Below are 26,658 nucleotides of genomic sequence, written 5' to 3' on the forward strand. Positions count from 1 at the left end.
TTATATTATTTTTTATTTTATTTAAACCCTATTTGTGAACAGAGGAGAAACGTAGGAAACAAGTGAGCGAGTTATGCGAGTTTGTGTTGTGTTTTTAATAATTTTATTCTAATGAAACAGAAGGGCCATGAGGTAAGTAATGCAAAATATAACTTGACTTTCCAAGTCCTTGTCTTATTCTAGTCTATATAGTACATCTGATAGCTCGTTACCTGAGGATGCCAGACAGTGCTCTGCTGGAAGACCATTGTCTGTACCAATACTTCAGGCATATGCTTTCATTAAAATCTTTTGGATATTTAGAATTCAATATAAATATCTACCTTCGCCTCTGTCTAATTAGCTCCTTATCTGCACTGGTGTGTCACAGAGGCAAAACACTCAAGCCCACATACAATTTTAATACTTTGTATAACTGATATGTTGTTTAAGATAATGTTTCTGTATCTTTTTTTTTATTCTGCTAGAAGAATGATTATAACATTTTCCAATACACAAGCTTTTAGCTTTCTATTACTTTGCCAATATGAATTTTGATACAAGTACTCTGTAACAGAGAGCATGTCACTTGGTATAAAGGACTGAAAATTACCATAACTCATTAGTTGATTTTTTTGATATTTTAATTCCTCTCAAATGCTTTGCACTTCTTGCATAGAAAGAGCACCTTTAACAATGTCAAAATGAAATTGATACTTGTTTTGTATTGCTGGAATTAAACTGGGGCATAGAGATTGTTTCATATTGGAAGATTTAATATATACAATAGACAGCAAAATATTTTTCAAGATAAGGTCATGTAGCATGTGTTTTAAGAACCTAATAATACAAAAAGTTACATTAACATTAGTTAAATATAAAATTAAGATGCTATTCCTAAATTGGGCATATGTCTCTTGACATTAGATTTATATTAATACTAGTTGAAGTAACAGGGATCGACCAGTTTTAAATCTTCAAGTCATTAAGTTATCAATAAGTTGAATGTAACTGTAAACCTTTTAAAAATAATCAGCAGTTTAGCAGCTCTTCTAACATATGAGCTGGCAGCCAGTGCTTTTGTTTTTATATTAAATGTCATCCAAATCCATCAAGTGGAAGGCCCAGTAAAGGCTCCCCGGGTCAAAGTTCTGCCCAGTGTACAGCAATGTGAGGTTCAAACAGGATCCTAATCACCCTAAAACCTGGGCAGGATTCAACTGGACCACCTAGCATTGGTTTCATCCCAATCGGTGCAGCGTTGTCCGAATGCCGGCTCCCCAGGTCAAAGTAGTCAAGCAGGGTCAACTGGCAGGTCCGATTTTCAATGTGTAGTAGGTTTTATATCTTCGCAAATTATTTGGTAAATAGACCAAAAATGCTATTTAGAAAATAAGGGGCTTCTTTAAATTAATGAAATGTGTACAAGTGAATAAAATCCTTTGAGACAGCACCCAAAGACAAATGAGACCAATGTGCATGTGTAAACAAAAGAAAACTGTTGTCCGGTGCTCAGAAACAAACAATATATAATAATCACTATGTGTGAGCATATAAATAAAATAATTTTGTGCACAATATAGCTATATTGGGTTTAAGCTCACCTGCCAGCGTCAAGGCATCTCCTGTAGGTGAGTCCCTAAGCTAGTGATACAAATTTATATTCAGGGTGTCCCATTTAAAACCTTTCCCTGAACCTCCATCATAAAGCATGAAGCACCTAGAGGGAGTGGTCCCAGTTTGTTTTTCTGGGAGTGGACCACTCCAATAGCTACTAACAACAAGGATTAGTCTTCATTGTCACACAAAAAAAAGTAAAATTTATATACTTGTTACAAACCACTTTTCCAGTCCAGATCACATTGTAACATACATGTATTTGCTGGTACTAAAAGGACATTTCAAACATCAGAATGAGTAAAAGATCAGAACACATCATTTCTAATAATATTTGACATACTAAGAACAGGTCTCAATTTAGTCTGTGGATTTACATATTTTTATGATATATATAGGAAATATTGTGGCACAAATCTCTAAAAGTCCTTACCTATGTGGCTCAACACTGCTCATCTTGGACACAATACTGAAAACCACTACTCTAAACTGTCAATTAGAAAATGTCTGCTTTAAAATGTATTACGTATTGCACAGGCTCACAATGACACACAGGGGGGTATTCAATTGTTAGCGAGATTTTTTTTTTTCCCGCCGTGTTAAAATAAAAAAAATCTCCCGTGGGTTTTTGTCGGCAATAGCGACCGTTTTAAATTAGCGCAGCGGGAAAACTCGTGCAATTCAATTGAAAAAGAGGGAACGCAGCCCCAGCACGTTAAAAATTGTGAGACTTTAGGGGAGTTAAGGGGAGTTTTAACTCTGTCATGTATAACACAAAAAAAAAGGTTTTGCACACATTTCCATACATTAGATTGCATTACACATTGATACACATTGATAATATCTACATTACAGTACTTTCTTTTAGCATATTTTTTTATTGAACAATTTTTTACCATACAATCATCTATACCATTTCAAAACACATTATTACATTCATATTTGTACCAAAAACATACTTAAATCTAATTAATTAGTGATTTTATTTTTTATATTTTTTAATGTTTTTTTTATTTCAATATTTTTTCACAAGAAAATCAACTTACACAAGTTAGACATTAGTGATAAACATAAGTATACTTTTTTTTTTCAAGATTTTTACATGATTTCAAATACTTTTCAGAATTTTTTTATTTTTAACACACCCCCAAGGAGGTCCGAGATAAAACAGCATATTTGCCTGTTTTACCCGCCGCGTTAAAAAACAATTGAATAGCTTTTAACGCGGCTACCTCTCGCACACCCTATACTTTCAATAGACCTTCTACTGGAGCGCGAGAGGACTGTTTCATGAAAAAAAACCATAGCATTTAAATTGGAATTGAATTGCGGGTAAAGTCAACCCGCTCGAAAAAACAGTGTTAAAATGACTTAACACGCTCAGAGGATGCAACTCATAGGTAGTTGCAATAACACAACTTTCTGTCTTATGAAACAGGTCACATCTTTGAATATGGGGGCTAGTGTGTCCATGAACAGTGTATGGGTGAAGGAGTTCATGTTATCCTACATATCTGGAAAAGGTAAGTTAAGCATCTTTACTGTTAATAAGTTGTTCTGTGTGCCTGTCACGGCTATGGATATTTTATGGATCCCCAACCTCTACCAGGATGATAAAAGCAGAGGATGGTGGAGACAGAACCCGCTGGGGTAGATAGTTCAACTTGGGAGCAGCACAAGGAAGAATACAGAGACGATGATATAGTGTTGCAATTTAGTATATTCATTTGATGATGCAGCAACAGTAGATAATAGATGTATATATAAAACTCAGCTTGGCTGAGTACACGGCAGTTCATAAAAACAATACAATCACAGAAGTACTTCAGATGGTAACCATTAGCAACGGCATGAAGATTGGCAGTAACAGTTCAATGCTGAGATGGTGATATAGAACACTTGAAACCTTCACAACATACACAGCAATAAAGGAGAATCACTGACACAGTATGAATAGTAAATAGACTTTGCTGATCCAGATGGAATATGATTCACTTTAGCAAATGGTTTACAGTTAACGTAATGGTTCAAACAGCGGAACAGGAGATGTTAATGCAGTCCAAGAACTTGGGTAATCTGGAAACATGCAATGGAATGTTGCTTAGAAGTACAGCGAGGAAATAACAGTCCAACCGTGCGTAGCACTAGGAGTCACACATAATCCAACTTCACCAAGAGGCGTGAGTTCATTACAAAACAGGATACAGCTGATAACGCACACAACTTGAATAACGTAACTGGCTATTAGCTCGGCAATATATTCTTAACAACAGTCCAGCAACTAATAATCAGCAGAGTAGTAATATAGCCGTGCCAGACATAGAACCACAGATGACAAGATAACTTGATTGTAGTTCAATAAAGAATATAGGCAGCCGAGCAGAGAGGTAGTTGAGCCAAATATGAGCGCAGATGTAATAGGCAATTCATGAGACAGTTCAGTGTGCAGATGGAAATCAACGGATATTTTCAGCTTGTAGATGACGACGAACTGGTATACAGCGGAGCCGATGAGAGCAGTGATGACAAGCAATCTCGGCAACCGATAACATCCAGGAGAGTCAAAGAGTCAGGTATGCAGCCAGAACCCACGGCAGTGTGAGTAACATGAAGATCAGGCAATGAGTCCCTGATCACAAGAGGTTGAAATAGTCTTCAGGAACCAATAAGCTTCGGAAGGAGGTCCCAATTAGGATAACATAAAACAGTGTGAGTAACATGAAGATCAGGCAATGAGTCCCTGATCACAAGAGGTTGAAATAGTCTTCAGGAACCAATAAGCTTCGGAAGGAGGTCCCAATTAGGATAACATAAAACAGTGTGAGTAACATGAAGATCAGGCAATGAGTCCCTGATCACAGGAGGTTGAAATAGTCTTCAGGAACCAATTAGGATAACATAAAACAGCCATGAAAAGGTAGAGACTCTGAAACAAAAGACAAGCACCAACATAGTTCTTTAAAGGGCAAGTCCCACGCTAGCACCTAGCTATGGGACCGGCGTGTGACAGTGACATTTATATAAATATTACACAGAAACATCAATGAAGATTGTTCATTGGTGAGTACTATACTATTATTAGTTGGTCTTATCACTTTTTGAAGCCTTCCCTTTATTTTTTCTTACTACTAAGATCTTTACTAGAAATGTTTAATCCTATCTCAAACTTATGTCAACATCCCTGTTATCAAGTTTACAGAAATTATCATTAATAATAATCTGAACAACAATGACTTACGGCATAAATAGCGTTTAACATTTATTTTCTTAACATAAGTTTTGGTGACAATTTTCCTTCAATAATCTTGTGTTTGAATACTGTGTACATCTTGTAAGATATCCTACTACTAATATTTTTCAATAGCAAGCTAAGTACAGTATCTTTAGACTGATAGAGAGGTAACAGATAACTTTATCGAGCGACATTACAGACCAATAAATGTATTTTTGTATAATTAATCAAGAAAACAGAACTCTAAATATAAAGAGGGTGCAATACAACCATGACTACAGTGCATATTGAATATGAGTATTTTAATCCAAAAAGATAACATTGGCAGTTTTCAGAGAAGTTCCCATGTTTAATATATTTTAATATCTAAATTTTTAAATTACAATTTTTTTTTGCATCGTTACTCATCTTGATAATTGGGCAATTCATTTGCTGATTACTCAGATATAGCTGTATTAGACGTCTAAAGGAAAAAAAAACATATTTAATCTCTGACTCACTTAATTTTAAAATTTTATATATAAATTCATGCATATGAAATTATATATAAAAGTTATTGCTACCAATTTAAACTAAAAACATTTAATTTAGTTCTAATCAAAGACTGGCTAAAATGATTTAAAGTAGTACATTAGATTCTAGTCTTGTGGAGAAAAAAATTGTTTGTTCAAAGTATGCAGTTTGTAACTGTGCTGTGACTATGAATCAACTTAAGTACAGAGTGATGCATGCATTGTCTGACTTTTATTGCCTAATTATGACAATATCCATAGCCATCTAAAATTGGTAATTATTTCTGAGGGGGTTCCCTTTTGTGCCCACATGCAAAACAAGAGTAGATCACATACAATGCTAATAGGTGTATATGTGTAAATAATTTGTTTTAATACAAACTATATAATGTATTTAAAATGTCTTGAGTGGGAAAATAATAAAAACATGCTTAAAGTCTTGACTGTTATGGTCTGACTATTTCAAGCAAACAAATATTAAGTAATTTTGAAAAGACAATTCTTACATATGCTCCCTGTGGAGTAACAACCAATCTGGCATAGACAGAAAGAGGTAATGAGAAGTGTAATTACCTAATATAAATGAGCTCAGCAGTGCTTGATTTCCAGTTTGAAAATACCACCTGTTTCTATTAGCATTTACAAACCTAATTTCAAAATCTCTGCTCCTCTCACCAAACAAAAAGCTAGCTTGAATTTTTGTATGAAACATTTTATTTAAGTGGTTCACATAAAAAAAGATACACTGAACACATTTATTTCATAAACACAACTTAAGCAAATAGTGTTCCCATTTCTTATTTTAGAACATATATTGTGTTACCACACTGGATATGAGATATCTGTCTTGGGACACTCATCTGGTAACCGATACAGGTATAGTTAAAATTAACAATAAAGAAAAACAGAAAACAGCACTGTAGTTGACCTACTTCAATATTGAGATACCAACACAGTGAAATCTGAATAAAATGTTATTAATATAAACACATAATAAAAAATTGTATAAATTTTTTTTAAAAAGTGCAACACAGTTTGCTGTAATTTTCATATAACCTAACATAAAATAATACCACAGATGAAATGACCAAACTCGGATAGTAATGATTGTTTCTTTGTGCTAAAATAATTTACTAGTACTCTTATAAAGACCATAAAGTAATGGGCGACAGTCAATGAAACCTCTATGCTTATAGATGGAGATTTAAATTCAGCACCATCTCCTCAGATATTCTGATAATAGATGTTAATCAAAAAAATAATAAATTAAAAGTTTTGTAGTGTCTGTTCATATAACTCTATAGCCATAAACCAGATGGATATTATTTGTGTCCTAGTGTAGAAAAAAGTCAGATTAAATGTTCAGCAGCTTTAATCAGCAATATATATATGCAGCTCTTACCCAATGTTGATATCATATGCAAAACTGAATTCACTCAAGGGACTGATGAAAAGACCTTCCTTGTGCAGATGAATAAGAAGTTAGGGCTGTCCTTTAGGGGTCCAGTCTAACCGCATTTGGCGATGGGCTAGAATCCCAGCAGTTTGACAGAAACTGTTCTTTAATAAGCACCTTCCATGGTCTGTGCCAGAGAGCTCTAGTATTGTAGGGGAAGATTCTCATTTGAAAAGCACAGATGTAGCAGATGTAGTTAATTTGTAATCATCCCAACTAAATTTTAGTATTCAAAATTGTTCCCGTAAAGCAAAACATCACTGGCATAAATCTTGTACCTCTAATAATTTCTTCACATATACTTCTATCTATCACGACTATGCTCTTGACACTGGAAAACAAACATACTTCCAATCTCTCATCTATACTCAGGCTTCTAACCCAAAATGTCTTTTTAATACATTTAAAATTCTTCTCAACCCTCCCATCCCAAATCCTCCAACAACTATCAGTGCCCAGGATCTTGCTTCCTACTTTAATAACATGATTGATAAGTTCAGATTAGAAACTATATAATCTTCCTCGATAAGCAATCAGCTCAATTCCTTTGCAGCACCTTCTGACAACCTCTCTTCATTTTTCCCACAAATGAAGATGAAGACTGGTAACTTCCTGTCATTATACAAGCAGGCAGTGATTACTCTTATTCTGAAAAAGCAAAATTCTGACCCAAACTCTCTTTCATATTATTATTCCATCCCACCCCTTGTCTTATCTGCCACTCCAAACTTCTAGAGAGATTTGTCTACACTCGCCTCACACACTTTCTTTTCTCTTACAACCTATTTGATACTTTTCAGTCAGAATTTTCTTCTTTTCTGAACACATAGACTGCATTGACTAAGGTTGTCAATAATTTGATCACAGCTAAAACTAAATGCCATTAATCTTTTCTAAGTCTCTTGAATCTTTGTGCTGCATTTGACACTGTTATCCACTCTCTTCTCATACAAACACTACAATGCCTAGGTCTTCAAGACACTATCCTATTCTGGGTCTCATCCTACCATTCTAATTAATCTTTTAGTGTTAATTTCTCTGGGCTCACCTCTACTCCGCTTCCTTTATGAGTTGGAGTCCCACATGGATCAGTACTAGGTCCTCTGCTGTCCACTATCTATACCACTTCTTTTGGAAAACTAATAAGCTCCTTTGGATTTCAGTAGCAAACTGTATCTATATTCTCCTGATCTCTCGTCATCGTTGATGTCCCCCGTTACAAACAGTCATTCTGCCATTTCATCTTGGATGTCTCTCTTGTCAACTCAAACTCAATCTTTCAAAAACAAAGTTAATAATATTCCCACCCACCAATAGAAATAACCTACTTGACATTTCTGTTTCTGTCGACAACATGACCATAAATCCCACCCTGCGTGCTCTTTGCTGAGGTGTGTTCCTTTACCCAGAGCTATACTTTGTTCCCCACATCGACTCTATATTCAAATCATGTTGCACGCATTTAAAAAAACATTTCCAGAATATGCACATATCTTACACTGCAGAAACTATAATTCATGCAATCATCATCTCCCGCATTGACTATTGCAATTCCCTCTATTTTGCATGCAGCAGATATATTGATTGTCACTCACCGGACTGTGAGTGCTACTTCTCGTGTATTTAGGAACCGTGGCCGTCCACCATCCTGAGGGTCTGCGCATGTGTTTCAAACCTTCAGTACCTGTTGCTTTTAGTTAATTGGCTGATCAGGCAACACTCCCTATTTAAAGCACCTGTGGTCAATACCTCGTTGCCTGATCTTGGAGTCTCATTCCCCATGAGCCTCTGAAGGTGTTCCTGTGTTTCCTCGTGTATTCAGCTCCTGCTGATTCCTGTTGTTCGTTTGTGGTTTCCTGCTCACTTCAACTCTCCTGTGTTCATCGTGTCTGCACCAGCTGATTTCTATCCGCTGCCTCCGTGCTTCTACAGAATCCTGCTCACTTCATCTCTCCTGTGTTCATCGTGTCTGCAGCCAGCTGATTCCTATCCGCTGCCTCCGTGCTTCTACAGAATCCTGCTCACTTCAACTCTCCTGTGTTCATCATGTCTGCAGCCAGCTGATTCCTATCCGCTGCCTCCGTGCTTCTACAGAGTCCTGCTCACCTCAACTCTCCAGTGTTCATCGTGTCTGCAGCCAGCTGATTCCTATCCGCTGTCTCCGTGCTTCTACAGTGTTCCTGCTCATTTCAACTCGCCTGTCTTCATCGGGTCAGCGCTCCGCTGCTTTCATCTCTGTTACTGGTTATCAGACCGCCTCAACTCTCCCGTGTTCTCCAGTTGTCCAGTTCCATATACTACTGCTTCCTGAGTATTGCCTCGTTCTTGCTGGTCTACCTACCGTGCGCTGCACCAACCTGATTACCGCTTCCACCTTCCAGTGGTCTCTCCTCCTGCCGGCCTTCAGCCGCTCAGGTATCCCTGCACGTCTCTCTGACAGCCTGCTCTCCTGAACCGCGGTATGCATACTTCTCATTGACTGTGCTTGTGTATTGCATATCTAGCTGGACTAAGTGTGTTCTCCTCCGGAGTTCCCTATTCACTGAGACTATTGCTATCATTTGACTGTGTTTCCTATTTGCCTGGATAGTTATTGTGACTCTGTATATTTGTGCAGTGCTGCTCAGTTATCATTATATTGTGCATATCATCGTGGGATCAAGTTCTGTGTGCCCGTGTATACTCTGCATTGCATTCATCTCCTCGTGCTCCTCCTCACATATATATTGCAGTGGTACAACTTGCTAGATGCAGACCACTGTCTCCTGTTCCCTGTGACACCAGTTTCAAGTATCCTCTCACATAGCAGTGGTACAACTTGCTAACGCAGACCACTGACTTCCCTGATACCTTCACCTGGATTCCATTCCTTCACCTAGACAGCGGTACAACTTGCTATACGCAGACCGCTGACTCTCACCACCTCCTCGTTACTCCTGGACATTCCTCCTCACTATAGCAGTGGTACAACTTGCTATACGCAGACCACTGACTACCCTCACGTTTCCTTGTCCATCTAGTTCCTCGTGTACAGTTATCTACCCATTACCAGTGCTGCTAGTCATAGACTTTCCTCGAGCATTCTCTCACCATCTGCTGTCTCCTGTTCCGTGGTCACCCTGCTACCAGAGTACCATATTACCAACTATACTACTCTGGTAAGTCCATCATCTGGTGATACCTGGGTAAAGACTCCTAGTGCCCGTGACATTGATTTTCCTTCCAAATCGTTCTTCCTCTGCTGAACCACTGTCAATCTCTACGTTGGTTGCCTGTTTTTTTACCCAATCCACTATAAAATATTTCTACAAACCTACAAGGCCATCAACAAAACTGCACCAACATCCATCTCACTTATCTCAAAATATCTCCTAACCGACAAATTAATTCTGCACAAAGTCTATGTCACTCTTCCACTCTCATTACATCCTTCCATTCCTGTTTACAGGACGTTTTTGAGCTGTACCCGCTCTATGGAATTCTCTCCATCGCACACTAAGATTTTGCTCTGGTCTAAAAACATTCAAGCGTTCTCTGAAAACCCACCTCTTCGGGCAAGCTTATAAGGTATGAAGATTGAGGAGGGAAGACAATGACATCCAAGAGGAGATGTCAGTGAGATAGTCAGATACAGGAGAGAGCGGGGGGAGGGGGTCGAAAAAACAGGAGAAGAGATGTAGAGTTGAATGTCATCAGCGTAAAGGTGATACTGGAGACCGAAGGAAGTGATGAGATCACCCAGGGAGGCAATATACAGCGAAAAGAGTAGAGAGAAAAAGAACAGAGCCCTGAGGGACTCCTACAGGGATAGCAGGGGTTGGGATAAATGAAAATGTGGAAACAGAGAAGGAGTGGTTAGCGAGGTAAGAGGTGAACCAAGCGAGGACAGAGCCAGAGAGGCCGAGAAAGCAAAGGGTCTGCAACAGGAGGGGGTGGTCCACGGTATTGAAGGCCGCAAAAAGGTCCAGGAGTATGAGCAGGGAGAAGTCGCCCCTGGATTTAGCTGAGAGAAGATCGTTTGTAACTTTGACCATGGTGTCTCAGTGGAGTGAAAGCCAGATTAGAGAGGGTCAATGAGGGAAGCATATGGGAGAAGTGAAATGGAGCAGAAGTTAGCGAGTTAGCGAGTGAGGTTGGATCAAGATTGGGTTTTTTGAGAATGGGATAGAAAAGGGCATGTTTAAAGGAGGAGGGAACAATGCCAGTGGAAAGTGACAGGTTGAAGGGGTGAGCTAGGTAGAAGTATGCAGTGGAGGAGAGGAAGCAAAGGAAGTCAGAGGCGATGTGATTCAGATGGCAAGTGGACAGGAAAGAGGAAAAAATTAGGGAGTTGATCTCTTCACCAGAAGTAGGGTGGAAGGATCAACAGAGTTGATTGCTGAAGGAAGGGGGAGCGGTGAGGGAGGCAGGAGAAGGATGGGAGTAGGAAATATTATGTCAGATAGCCTTAATTTTGGAGGAGAAAAAGTAGACAGTCTGTAGCAGAGAGGGAGAGTGGGATAGGGGGAGAGGAGAGAGTTAAAGGTGGCAAAGAGGCGGCGGGGATTGGAGGACTGATTAGAGATAAGGGATTTAAAGAAAGTCGGGGAATTAAGCGGCGACGGCGGACAGAAGAGGCAGGGGCAACAGCATACACAGGAAGTGGTGAGGGAGTGGTTGCAAAGAGAGGTTGCCTGGTCAGGGCAAACCAGGGTGGGAAGAGGGGAGAAGAGTGTTTCACCTGGTGAGGGGAGTTTTAGGTGGGGGGGTGCAGGGAAAGAGGACAGGGTGAAGGAGAGGAGATGGTGGTCAGAGTGTCGGAAGGGAGAGGTAGAGAAGTCAGAGATAGCACATAGGTGAGAGAAGACGAGGTCAAGGGAGTGACCAAGACAGTGGTTGGGGGTGAAGAACACTGAGTGAAGCCAAAGGAGAAAGAAAGGGCAAGAAGTTTGCTGGAGGTGGAGTCAGTGGGGTTATCGATAGGGATGTTAAAATCACCTAGTTTGATGGAGGGTAGGTCAGGGTAAAGGTTGTAGGGAAGCCAGGCTGCAAAGTTTTCAAGATAAAAGTAAGTGGGGCCAGGGGGTGGTAAATGACTGAGAAGCAGAGGTGGATGGGGGAGAAGAGATGGATAGAGTGGACTTCAAAGGAGGTGAAAGGGAATAAAGGCATAGTGGGAATGACTCGATATGTACAATTAGAGAATAGGAGAAGGCCCACTCAACCCCCTGGACGGTCATCCAGTCTGGTGGAGTGGGCAAAGGAAAGGGCCCCTATGTGAGAGAGTGGAGGTGGAAGCAGTGTCAGTAGAAGAGAGCCATGTTTTGGTAATAGCAAGAAGGTTAAGAGAGTTCGAGATGAAGAGGTAGTGGATAGAGGGCAGATTGTTACGGATGGATCTGGAGTTCCAGAGGGCAAAGGAGAAGGGGAGAGAGGGCTGTGGAGAGATATGGATGAGATTGGCAGGGTTGCTGGAGCGTGGGGGATGGTTGAAGTTGAGGTGGGGAAGGGGGCTAGGGGAAAGAATGTGTATAGGGAGCCAGGAGTCATGGTGACAGACCGGGAGATGAGAAGAGGTGGAGGGGAGAGAAAATAAACAAGGCCAGAAGAAACAGGAGGGGAGGTCAGAGTGTAGAGACAGAAGAGGACCAACAGCAACATCCAAATCAGTAGATAAACAGACTAAATAATAAAACAAAATAAGGACAAAGTAAAAATGCAGGCAATAAAATTAGGTGATGCAATAACGAGTACAATACCAGGCAGAGAGGAAAATGCATGAAATAAAATGCATGAAATATAAATGGTGAGTGACCATAGGTACTGGTGATTAAAGTATGAGGACAATGCGCCCATGAGTAGGGCAGATGAAATCAGGATTGGGCAGCACCGTCGGCATCTCCAAAAGAAATTACGGGGCACAGATGGAAAACCATGCTGGGCTTCAATGGAGAGCTCACAGGGCATGTCTGCCCTGTGTAGGTAGCAGAGACATAAGTGTGACAAGACATCAAAAACAGGTTTTATATATATATATATATATATATATATATATATATATATATATATATATAATCACCCTATTTAGGATTGCTCTTTGTCTTCCTATTTACATTTTGGAATGTTATTCAATGAAGTCTTTAATGAATTATATCAAATCTTTACAACATTGTGACAACATTTTTGCCTTATAGAGTATTAAGAAAATTATCAAGGTCTCTGAGCTACTGCAAAATTTAAGTTCATTTGCAGAGTGGATATAGCGGTGCAGCAATGCCCACAATCAATGGACGTGGAAGCAAGGGAAAAAATATTTTTTTATCTGACCTCAGAATCTTGTGGGTTTGGGCTCTGCCTGTTGATGTATACCACTATTTCTTCACATGCTTCATTTTGTCTTTAGTAGTGGATGGTAAAATATTGGAGCATAGAGAGTAAACACAAGGGAAAAAACATTAATAAAAAAAGAATTAATTATTAATATGATCAAAAGTTTAATAGTTGAGAATATAATATTTGAGACAAACCATGTGAGAAAAAGGTGAGATGAGCAGTAATATGATACTTCCTCTCTTGTAGCAACACTTAATTAGTTTTTAGTGAGTCTAATACGTAATTTTCTGTTTCAAGGGAGTAACCTATATCTGTTTCCCATGTCAGCTCATGAGGAGTATGTTAAATTAATAATGTAGAGTAAATCAAATAAACATAAGCCCTGCAGGTAGGATTATAGGTATATGAATGTTTAACTTGAAAGAGCTTTCTTGAGATGTTTCCTTCAGTGAATTCGGACAAAGTGTTTGATTTGGAGATATTGGTAACATTTGTGATGGACATAGTCAAGATTTTGAAAAGCTTTTAAAGCACACAACCTCAATTCAAATGTATGCAAGCATGTAGGACCTAGACAACACACACATAGCATTTAAAAACAGACAAGCATTTGCAATGTGTGACATTGCTACATTTAAAATGGATTAATATGGTGGAAATTGGATGCACATCCAATGCTAACATAGCTGTCATGGCTTTAGTGATCTGCTGTGCAACAGAATGCTGACTGTTATACATGATTCCTCTTTCAAACGCTTGCTTAACAGACAATTGTTGTTGCAAACTATGCTTACTCTTCTTGGTCCTCTTCTGTATAGAAGTGTCACCCCCAGCAGCAGCTGTAGCACATAAGGCTGTTTCTTGGGAATAATGGAATGCATTAGGGGAGTCAGTTGGAACTGGAAAATTAAGTGCTGGACTACTTACAAATGATGAGGAGGTTGATGGAGAAGGTGTTGACGGTGAGGATTGCATGAGCTGTCTATCTATTCGGCTGCCAGTTGATGCTGGGCTGTTTGCTACTATGCACAATTTTCCACTCTTTATAAAACTACTTGAATAAACTCGCTACAAACGACGTAACGGAGGAGGTCCCTAGATGAACGTCTTTACTTCTACCTAATGTGGTGTCACAGAGGTTACAGATGCTTTGACATATGTTGTCTGGGTTGGGATAAAAATATTTCCAAACACAAAAGGTGCATTTATTGGTTTTATGACCTGACAATACACTTATCATGGGCATGAGGTGGTATCACTGGTGGCTGCTTCACTTCAACACAATCATCCTCCTCCTCCTCATTATCTTGTTCAAAAACCTTAATTTTCAGATCCATAATTATTTTCCTCAACTTCTTGCACAATTCCAAGTAGCATCCTCAATTTCTATGTGTAAATCATCATCATTACTACTCATCCTCACATTTCCGAATAGTTGAGAAATTTGGGAAGGAGGTTGCTCTGTAATTAGTGACAGAATCAGAAACGTCAGACTTTCCTCAGGATTCTGTGTGTGCCAAAGTTAATATTCAACCTCAGTGTTATCCTCAGTCGCTGATGTTTTTGAGGTAACAGACCTACACTCGAGAAGGTGGTGCATGGGAATTTAGGGAAAATGCATGACTGTGTTGGGCATTCGCTTTTGCAATGGGCAATGTAGTACATATAACAGCAGCAGCAGGACTCTTACTAGCAAAAAGTGGGCATGGTCTATCTAAAACATCAAGATCTGATATTTTCTTAAATTTTGACAAACAGTATTTGAATCTTGAGAATGCTTTCTTTCAGCACTACTTTTTTTTACTAGTAGAGGTCGAAAAAGTACTACTAATGCCAGTACTTTCATTGGGATGCTCCTGATCTGTAGACTGATCCATGGTTGACAAGAGGAGTAATGCTAATTGTGGATGGAGCTATCGGTAGCTGCCACTACACCAGTTGAATGCCCAATGAGATAGGGAATGGAGGTGATGTTACTGTATATTTTTTCTGACTATGCTACTCAAAAAGTTCAAATTCAGACAATTGGTTCTTAAAAAAAATGTATATATATTTTTGTTTTGGGTGGGGCTGCTCAGAGTCAAAGAGCATCCTATTTGTCTTCTGCCTACCACTAAAGATGTCACTGATATGGCCCCTCACACAATTGCTTTCAGATTGAAACACTATGTATTTAAAAAACAAGAAATACATATTTTTTTATTGGGAGGCAGGGCGATGCTGCTCAGAGTCATACAGCATCCTGATTTTTCTCCACTAACTTGTTCAGATGCCTTTGTTTCAATAGTATATTACAGTATATATAGCAAACAGTAGCCACTCTCGTAGCAGCTATTGCAGAAAGATGTGAGCAGCATTTCGATCTCTGGTTTTAGTCTGATCGACAGCTACAGCCACTTGTGGAGTCTCAATTGTTATTGTTCCACGCAGTGGTGCAGCTTTTGTTGTCGGTGATGCATCAAACATCTCTTCTTTGGTGTCACTGCTTTTATAATGCATACTCTTAACATTAATTGTGTATTGCCAAAGTCACTACGTCTGATATTGTGGGAAATCGTACAACATCATACTTTGACCAACTTGTGCAAGTTGAAAATATGCACTGAATATATATATAAATATAAATATAAATATATATATATATATATATATATATATATATATATAGATATATAAGAGTTGCTCAGGCTCAGTTCCTCGAGAACCGAACACACTCGAACTTGATGTGAGTACCGAGCCGGCTCGGTACTTTTTGAGCTTTTTCGGAACCGAAAACGAGGCAAAATGTCATTGTTATGTCGTCGGATCTCGGATCTCGCAAGTTTTGAAATCTATAACTACCGCCCTCCATGGCAATCTAGCGCCATTTGAAAGAGAGACACAGAAGAGGTAGCACACTGTGTAGAGCAGTTGGGTAGCAGTATTCAACAAAGTCTACAATAACATTCAGGAGAGCTCCATACCTAATTCTTATTGCAGAAAAATACAAATACTAGTGCTGTCAGGTTTGGTGTAATTCTGCAGTCAATTTCTACTGTGTTATATAGGTAACACACAAAGAGGAGAACTCCATTGGTAAGTCTCATTGCAGAAAATAAAAATACTAGTGCTTTCAGGGTTGGTGTAATTCTGCAGTCAAATTCTACTGTGTTATATAGGTAACACACAAAAAGAAAAGCTTCATTGCTCCATTGCTAATTGTCATTGCTGAAATACAAATACTAGGCCTTGCAGGCTTTCCTTTTGACTTTTTGTCAAATTGTACGGTGTTATCAAAATGGATTCACAGCAGCACAGAGAAGAGCAGGAGCACCAAGCAGCTGCTTCCACCAGTCATGATGATAGTAATCCCTGTACATCATCTGGTAAAGCCTATGTAAAAGTACATAGTGTTTTTAAGTCAGGGAAACAGAAAAGTAAAAAACCTCCTTTTATCTTGGTCAATAAAAAAAGAGCTGTAATCCAGGCAAAATTATCTGCAGAAAAAAATAGAATTGCCAACTTGCCATTCTACACACGCAGTGGCAAAGAAAGAATGAGGCCTTCGCCTTTATCTATGAGTGCGAGTTCTGCAACTGTCGCTGTGGCATCTTCTTCTAAGGTCAGTCGTGACCAAGGAAGACCTTGTCATTTGAATTCCAAAAGTGATGTCCAAATACTTTTATGTGTCAAAGCCGAGCTGGAAGAAAACAGTAAGGCATTAGAGGAAAATGTATGTTCAGATTCAGAAATGACACAAATCCATGTGGAGAGTCTGTCCACGAGTGCTATGTGTAATCCTGACCATTCTGTTAGTGTACCCATAAAGAACGGCCCATTCAGCATTTCTGCAGATGTGTGCCTGAACAGCCCAAGTGTAGCCGGTGATACACCAATTGAGGATGTCACTTTGGAATTGGACTTCTGTAATGGTGGATTCCAGCGGTGATTAATTATTATTGTGGGCAGATTATGTACACACTGATGGGGGTGAGGATGAGGCTGAGGATGATGACAACAACATCTTGCCACAGTAGAGTTCATTAACAGCACTGTTACCTTAGGTTGCTTAAACCCATTGTTTTGTGGGGGCCCACACAAACCAAGCACTTCAGCCACAAGGAGTGTCACTTTTGTGGCTGAAGTGCTTGGTTTGTTAAAGTGTGCATGTCCTTTTTAAGATCCAACATAACGGTGGGTGGGAGGGCCCAAGGACAATTCCATCTTGCACCAATTTTCTTTGCTGCCACTGCTGTGTGCCAATGTGTCCTTGATGTCAGACTCTGACAGGGGCTTTTGTTGTTTTTGTTGTTGTTTTTAAATCAATTGGTTTAATAGTGGATAAGATGTGGGTCAATGCTTACAGTCACTATTACCAGTAGGATTACTACTAATAAGAATGATACTAATACATTATCCATGTAAAGAACAATATTTGTAACTATTGAAAGGTTTATTTAAATAAAATATGCTATTATGGATGGCATGTATGTGTTTTTATCTCTTATACCTCAGGTCCTCCTGCGGGAGATCAAAGATAGAAATTAAACTAAGGGTTATTACATTGTTTCAACTCCTAGAGGAATGGACTGTGATTATATTTTCCCCTTTATACCCATCATATAAGCAGAACTCAGGTTAGAGCACTCCGCACTAGACTCAGTCATACTACACTGAAAAATAAAAAATAATTGTAAAATTGATGGGTCACATCCACCATGCCAGGAGTTTCAAAATAGGCAAAAACTCTCCAGCAGATACTAAAATATATGCAGCTTGTCTATAATGAAGTGTCAGCATATTACAGACTCAAATATCCCTAATATAATAACTTCTGTTGCTTTTATTTTTGGTAACTTCTAAGTTAGCTCTTCACCTCAATGTATTAAACCTGTTATTAGAGTATTTGTTGCTATGTTAACTATCTGTATAACCCTACAAATGTTTTACTTTAATTACTGTTTGATAATGAGTACATGCACAGCTCTTACTGATAACATTTCATAGAATTAAATGTAGAAGCAGTGCTAGGCAAGTCATCTGTTTGGCTGCTTTTGAAATTCTGCTTCAAGGAGTCTTTCTCGTTTCTAGCACAACAAATTGTCTCTTTTGCGTTTCTCAGTACATTAAATTATAGTAGTTTTTATGTTAGTCATCACATTTAGCAGTGTATCTTCACTGTCTCTCCAACAGTGAACATACACTCACATAAGGTGGATTAATCAGGTGCTCAGTCATCTTTGCAAGAGCACCTGTGATTTGTCAGGAATTTAAAGCCTTCATTATTAAAGTAGGGGGTTGATGGTTAAAGTTGGAAAAAACTGTGATAACATTAGCAAGGAAGGAAAGTTTGTCTGTCTTACTTATCTGCTCTATTTCTTCTGCATAACAATACATTTCCTAAAAATATTCAATTTCACTGTAAAAATTTTCTACTTTGTCTACTCACTACTACTATATTCACTTTTTTTCTAGTTCTTCAACTATTGCATCTTTCTTCCTTTTCTGTTCTCTTGTGATCTGCAGTTAAGGTTGTTGTTTGCCCAATAAGTAAACTAAGCTTCAGATATATTGATTTAAATATATTTCTGAAAGTGTTTGAAGGATTAATACAATATTGTGCTTTTTAACCACTGATTAATATCCAAATTGAATTTCATGCTTAATGTTCTCTCATTTCTTAACAAAAACAAGCATGTGTCCTACATAAAGTGGGACATGAAAGATTTGATTAATACACTTATAGTTATTTGTTTATAATATATGATCTTTACATAATGCCTTTATGTGACACTAGCAATACTCTTAACTACATGATTCATGCTTCATCATTATTACTTTTTATTATATTATATAGAAAATGTATTAAAGACTTGAATTTTCAGTTTATAGAACATTCAAATCTATTCTCGTTACATATGACTTACCTTGTTAAATACTTTATATAGGTTAATTAATTTGTTTTTTTTAACCAACATATTTTTAACCATCAATAATTCTCCTTTCTACAAACTAATTCAATATTTTAGTACAATATTTTTTATATTTTGCTATAAACAACACAAAACTGTATTAATATAGGTAAGAAATAGAAGGAAAATGCTACTAGTGTCAGTCATGTAGTATTAGTTATACAGTGTTCCCTTAATTTATAGTCCTGCTGTTCTTCACCTGTACATTGTATTAAAATGCAATAATCTAGATCTGTTTGATAAAATGAAGCTACATTATTACTTATATTGTACTACCTAAAACAAGTAAAAACACTGAGATAGTAAAACCAACATAGTTCCATTAACTTGTCAGTGTAAGAATACAAACTGTATTAAAAGTAAGAAGCAAAGTTTAAATATGAGTGAAAGGGTGTTTAAACTTCCTCTTTACTTTAGAAGTTTAAAAAACATCATTTATCACCCAACTCTGAAGTATTCAATTACAAGAAATGTTAATTGCATTCATTCATTAACAATTCATTTAGGATCTTCATTAAAACCAGCAGGGCTTTAACTAGCCAGGTGATTTGGAAGGCAGGAATCCATGTTCAAAAGCTGCTTTGATTTTGTTTCTGGGCCATTGGAGTGTGATCATCCTGGAGGTGACACTTCCAGACTCTGCAGGAAAGATACAGTCTAAATATCGCTTTTAACTCAAGTGCAAAAACCTTGGCGCCACATTTTACATTTGCTCATATTTCTTTTTTTTGCCTCTGTTGGATACCTTTGCCTATGAGCTATTGAATAAGTATTTAGTATTTTATTCATTTTTCTCTTACATTAGTTATAAGCAATATATTTGGAGAGGTCCATGAGGTGCAAAGAATTAGTTCTACACTACTAAATGATATGTTCCTATTATGAAAGCAAGCACATGTAGAAAGTGTTATTCTATAATGTAAAACTACAGCCCACAGTTGGAAATGTATTATCTAAGTGACTATTAAGGAATCTTAAATATGCAAAGAACAAGTTTAGGCATAATTAGAAAAATAAGTTTAGACGCTGGAGTATATATATATATATATATATATATATATATATATATATCAAATTTGGCTTTGCAGCATCGGATGAGAGTAGGGAAAATTAAGCATAAGTACAGAAAGGATCATACAAGGTAGGCAAAATAAATGCACATGTAAAAACAAGGGGGATGAAGAGTCCTGCTGATGAGAGAGCTTACAATCTATTGATAGCACCATTTTACATTTCTTGTGATAAAACATTTTCTCCACAATTGAATGTATTATTAGTATATTTCGTTAATTAACAAAAATACTTTTAGTTCCATGTTTATAAATGTAATAATTTTACCCTATCAATCCAATAATTGTGCCCTATGTCTTCTGATGTATAAAATAAAAGAATACCATTTGAATCCTATGAAATTAGGTTACAGTTAGAGCTCAGCAGTTCTGCAGCAATTTTTTAACCAGGATTTTAATGTTGGTGTTTCTAAACTGAATACGATGGGAAAAACACTTAATAAAACACGTTAACTTTCAAATGAATGATTTCCATGCAATATATTAATCCCAGACATGCATTTATGCCAATACAACACAGTGCCTGTACGCTTTCGTTTGCTCTCCTATGCTGCATTTTCCCAGTCAGGTCCACAGGTCCTGCGTTTTCTGTCTGGATTTATCTTCCTTTCCACCTCCAGTGTTTACTACACTGCATATTGTCCTGTGCAATCATACATACAGATATGCACCTGCAGGAGAACTAAGCATAAGACCTACCCCAAGTGCCAAGTACTGTGTGGCAGATGTAACTAAGCCCATACATCCTTGTGGGGGTCTCTGGTGAACACGTTAGACTCCACACCCTTGGCATGCGTAACGCCATCTTAAGTTGGTTCAGGATCCCTCTCGATGAGCTCCAGATATTATGGTTGCTATTACTTCATTGCCACTGTCACCTGTTTATGCATATTTTGTATGTTCATTAAGATTTCTCATACATTTTGAAAAACCATTTAAGATATTATTTGTACTATGATGTAACTTTTCACATTGCGTACACCCTATGTTTGGAATTTTTATAATAGAAATATCGCAACACTAGAAGGTTTGATGAGAGGGTTATACCCTGAACTGTCATCCACACTATGTGAGTGCTGGAAACTATGGAGTATTTAAAAAGAACTAAAAAAGCAAATCTCCTAGGTGCTAGGTTTAAAAACAAAAAAAAACAGCGAGAGTCAGCTCCTTATGAGTGGAGGTGCCAACTCCTTCCAATTTTATTCAACCTAAAAAAAAAACAATAAGGAGCGCCAGTCACCTTGGTTATATCAAATAAAAGTTAAAAATTAAAAAGATATGGCAGAATACACTCAAATTCCTGATAATCATAAAAAACATTTATTTAACATAAAATTAATAAAAAAAATTATGAATATAACTATATCGTTATTATCTACAAACTTATTTAACATTCATGTAACATATAAAATATGTACACAAATGTATATGATGATGGTAAGAACAATAATTACCAGATTATCAAATATAATGTAAAAATCACATATATATTATATATACTATACATACTAATATCAAGTCCATCTGGACCTTGTTAGTAATTCAAATAGTACCTGTAGGGGCGAGTGGCCAGCCTGCCCCTCTCTCTAAATCTTTCATTATATAATGGACTGTATGATATCCACATGCCTGGAGATTCAAATATGCAGGCTGATGTGTCCAAACTGTAATTAAAACTCCTTAAAACAAGGATAAGGATCTTTCATAAAATGAAATAGGTATGACGAAACGCCTATTTCATTTTATGAAATAGGCGTTTATATCTGTTTTATATTGCATCTTGGCCATCTCATACAAGCATTAATTCTGAGCAATGTAAAAAAAATACAGGCAAAAAAACACCCTTTCTATAGTTTGACTGTGGCCTGTAATTGCAACTATAATGATTTCTGAGCTTATTGAAAAATACATGTTTAGTGTTAGAAAACATCAGTTGCAGCTACAAGCGCAATGTGATGTCTGTGATTTTCGAGATACCCTTTTCAACAGATAATTTTACAGTATTGATTATACGCGTAAGATTTGACATTTTGTTAATGGACTAAATAACAGCTCCATTTTTTGGCTCTATTCCTGTTGAGCCATAATAAGACTCCTGAAGAGTAAAAACCATTTCTGTATATGCACTTACCCTGCAAAAAATAAACTCTCATACACTGTATTATTTATGTTTTCTACAGATGTATCATGTTAAAGTATTTTAGATTTTATGTCTATAAATAGTATAAGAAACAAGGTGTGTGGTGGAAAAGTCTATTTCTTTTAACCCACTATCATTTTAAATGTAGATGACTTAGTAAGGTGATCTAACAATGAGCGTAACAAATTTCATCCAGAGTTTCTGGATATTATTATTATTATTATCATCGTTTATTTGTTAGGCGCCACAAGGTTTCCGCAGCGCCGCACACAGTACTAACAGTAGACTATACAGGGTAAAACAATACAGAACAATAAACACAAAGTACCAGAACTTCACAAACTTCAGGCAGGCAAATACTGTAAAGACGGAGCGGAAGAACAGGTGTGGAGACAGGAGGGGAGAGGGGCCCTGCTCATACGAGCTTACATCCTAAGGGAGGGTAGACAAAATCAGGCACAAGAGGGAGCCAGTGAAGCAAAGGGGAGAGAAAAGAAGCCAGGGGAGAAACAGAAGCAGTGGGAGGTTAAGTGGATGGTTGGTAGGCCTTAAGGAACAGGTGAGTTTTAAGTGCCCGCTTGAAGGAGCACAGTTACACTTTATTAGTTTCATTTAAATTCTGTCACAAAAAAAATATGAACATACATTAATCAGGTGTATGCCTTTATTAAAAATAACAATTAAGTCAGGGACATGGATTCACAGCAGAGTAAGCAGTGACATTCCAGTGTAGAACGTTTCACCAGAAAGCAGCATGTATTGTAAACATGTACAGTGTGAGGAATAGCACACATTCTGTTCTATGATTAGGCACACAGGCAATGCATTTTCACTTGTCGCTTTTACTAATTAGTTTATACATCCCTTTAATTTAAACCCTTATTGCATGTTTGCCTTGGACATTCCAGGAGACTCACAAATTCCAGGTATATCTTACTGGAGAGCAGGCAAGTCACCCGCATCCTCTCCCCAATAAGCCTCAATGGCGCAATTCATGGCGAATCACGTCATTCTGGCCCCACCTCCGCGACAAAATGGGAGATCCCTCAAATTAGGCAACTAGCTTATTGCATATACTATATGTTGCATTGTCTACCTGTTACTTATAGAGATTGACAACTTACATTAAGAAAAGGAAAGTTCTCCCTCACAAAAAATTGACAAACTTTAAGACAAAGAGGTGGTTTTGTAGATTAAACATAAAATTATGGACAGCTTTCCCATGTTTGAACTTTAGATGACAATAAAACTTGTGAATCTCTATATTCCCCTTTATCTAATCATAATAGATTGTAAACTTGTGAGCATGGCCTTCTCACCTCTGTCTATTGTACCCAGTTTGTTTAGTACGTTGTTTGTCCCCAATTGTAAAGCGCTACGGAACTTGCTGATGCTATATAAATAAATGTTGATGATGTTGATGATAATACAGATATTTCTTAATTTAGACACATCTTTTTACATAGGTAACATGGCCATGATAAGGTATGCACTATGTATATGAAGGATCAGATAAAGTCATCAGGGAACAAATATGCAAAGCCATATCTGGTGCCAATTGTAATATACATACCCATATGTTATGAAATGTTCTATATCTGGTTCCAAGATTAATATGCAGAAACATTTCTTGAGCAAAGTCTAATATGCAGACATATATTTGATGCATGGTATAATATGCAGAACCATATCTTGTGCCTTGACTAATAAACAGATGCATATCTGATGCTCTTTCCAACAGATGTACCAATATTTGATGCAAAGTCATATCTGTTGCCAAGACTAATATGCAAAAAACATATTTTATATTTCATTTTTAATACCAAGTATGGTCTATACTTGATAGCAGATAAGTCTGTTGGCTGTAGGTATTTACAGATCCTTATTGACTCCTCCCATTGGGTGCCACTCACAGCAGCTATCAGCATATTGGATAATACTATGGTTTTCTGTCCTGCACTAAACTCTATCAATTGAAGTTCAGTGTTGGACAGGAACCCAAAGGGAGCAGAGATGGAGCAAGTACTGCTTTCTCATGAAGCATAATGGCACTGCATACTCTTTGGTAGTGTGACGTGCATCACCTATTAACTATGTAACATGACATATAGAGGGGGAGTGTCACTACTGAGCAACAATATGTACATATAATGTGGTTCACAAACAGACAAAATATATTACTTTGCTAAAGGCTAGTTTAAAATTAAGTAAATTACCCTTTCTTAAAGTTTGAAATTTTATACTTCCATAACAAGGCTTTTTCCTGGCTGTTCGCCTATGACTTGCCCATTTGCAAAATCTATTTGTATCCCAGTTTATAATGGCTTACGCTGCAAAATATCTTCTCACACATGGAAACATTTATTTCTGCTTTTTCCCAGAGAGTCTAACCTAATTTTGGATTGAAAGGCAGCCAGTTATGAACCTCCTTGATGGTCATGTGAGGGCAGCAGAAGGAGGGGGCATGTTTGCTGAGAAAAGGGGTGTTCCAAAACCTCTGTGCTCACTGCATCATATGTCATGTGACTGTGGTTGCCTGGCAATCGAATGACTTTGGTAAACTGTAAATTATTAACAGAAGACTGAACCATAACTGAAAAAAATATGAACAAATGGTATATAATGTTAGTAATCAGATTGACTTATGTTAAAGAAACACACCTCATTTTACAGAGTATTGTACCTTTAACAAAATAATGTTTACACTCCATACTGTTGATGCTCTCATCTATAGCAACCACCTATCTTAATCGTTAAATCTATAATTATAACCTATAGAAATAACGACACAAACAACTTCTTGAATTTGGAAATTTAGGTCACAATTTATTAAATTTTTGAATAAAAATGGTAGTGGTGAGAGCAACTTGCAAGTCAGCCTACAACCAATATCCAGAAACCAAACAGTGTATGACAGGGCCGGTGCAAGGTTGCATGGCGCCCTAGGCAAAACTTAATCTTTCTGCCCCTTCTCCTCCCCAAAAATCTCACTTCCTAGCCCCTAATACACTTGACATTTCTAAAATAAAATGAATAACTCTTACCTCCTCCTGGCTGGCAGGCATGGCGGCAGTCCAGATGCACTGATGTCTAGATGAACTGATGTCTGATGCAGAATGCTATCCAAACTTCACTGCTGCCAAAGAGCAAACACAGGATATCTAGAAGGGAGGCTCCAAATGTCAGATTTCAGAACAAAACAAAAAAAAACTTGACATCACTCACCTGTTACAAATTGATGTCCCCAGCTGCCCCACAACTTTTCTCACATATGCCAATCTGCCTACTAGCTATTCTCACATATGCCACCCCTTACCCATCAGCTTTTGTCACTATCCACATAACACCAGCTTCACTCACATGCACCCCTGCCCACCAGCTTACCTCTCATATACACCGCTGTCCTAAGCGCTCTAGCCAGCTTCTTGCCCACCAGCTTTTCTTTAAAATGCATTTCTTGTCCACCTGCTTTTCCCAAACATGTTCCTTTGCCAAACTGCTTTCCTCTCACATACCCCCTTGCAAACCAGATTTTTTTCACAAACCCTCTTGTCTACAAACATTTAATAAAATGCACAGCGTGGTTTGTATTTAAACCAGAATACATAAGGATATCCAATAAAGACACGGACACCAAAATAACTTTGGAATGAAATAGGAATTATTAAATGACTTACTAACGAAACTTAAAGGGACTGAAAAGGCGGACGAGAGCAGGGCAGTCAGCAAACACAAAAGCAATAAGGGTGGAAAGATCAGACCATAGTACCACCAACCCAGGATCATACCTTATCTATTGGCCGGTGCAAAATATCTCTCCAACGGCAAGACTACACCCCCCTTATAACTGCCAGTATAACCTTTAACATACCGGCCCAGAGTCCCACTCACTGGACCCAACACATGTGATGACACCACGAACCAAAAGGGGGAGTAGTGCCAATGACGAGATAATCCAAGCACCATATGCAAACTTACCGACTGCACTGCTCTCCTACCCACGCCGCCATAAATGACTATATATGCGGCCCGCCAACTACAGACCTAATGACCATTCTAAGCTTCCAAAATAACTGGTCTATGAAAAACCCAATCCCTTCATCGAACAAGTGAACCCATCCTCTCTAAACAAATGAACAAGCCCAGCTTTTAATAATGGGTGGGAAATGGAATAACCCCCAGCCTCATGGAAAATTTTACCAGCCACTTGATTCATTTTTCTAACAACTGCTGCAATGGTGATAACAGGAATACTGGATCTCCAAATCCTCCGAGGTACAATATTCAACCAACGCAACTTTACGGTGGGCCAAGTATTACATACTGAAGCAATGTCATCACAAATTTTGATAATGAGATCCAGGGATTTAATTTGTCCAACGTCGTTAC

At 37.9% G+C, this 26,658-nt stretch overlaps 1 long non-coding RNA gene across 1 annotated transcript in view; it reads left to right on the forward strand.

Moving 5' to 3' along the window:
- Positions 1 to 24,723, forward strand: part of LOC142104863 (uncharacterized) — an 84,336-nt gene extending 59,613 nt beyond the window's left edge. Inside the window, exon 3 of the long non-coding RNA XR_012679674.1 lies at positions 24,651 to 24,723. This is a non-coding gene — a long non-coding RNA (uncharacterized LOC142104863). The remainder of the gene's footprint in view (positions 1 to 24,650) is intronic.
- Positions 24,724 to 26,658: the final 1,935 nt, after the last annotated feature.

This window comes from Mixophyes fleayi, chromosome 1 (genome assembly GCF_038048845.1).
Source record: "Mixophyes fleayi isolate aMixFle1 chromosome 1, aMixFle1.hap1, whole genome shotgun sequence".
NCBI lineage: Eukaryota > Metazoa > Chordata > Amphibia > Anura > Limnodynastidae > Mixophyes > Mixophyes fleayi.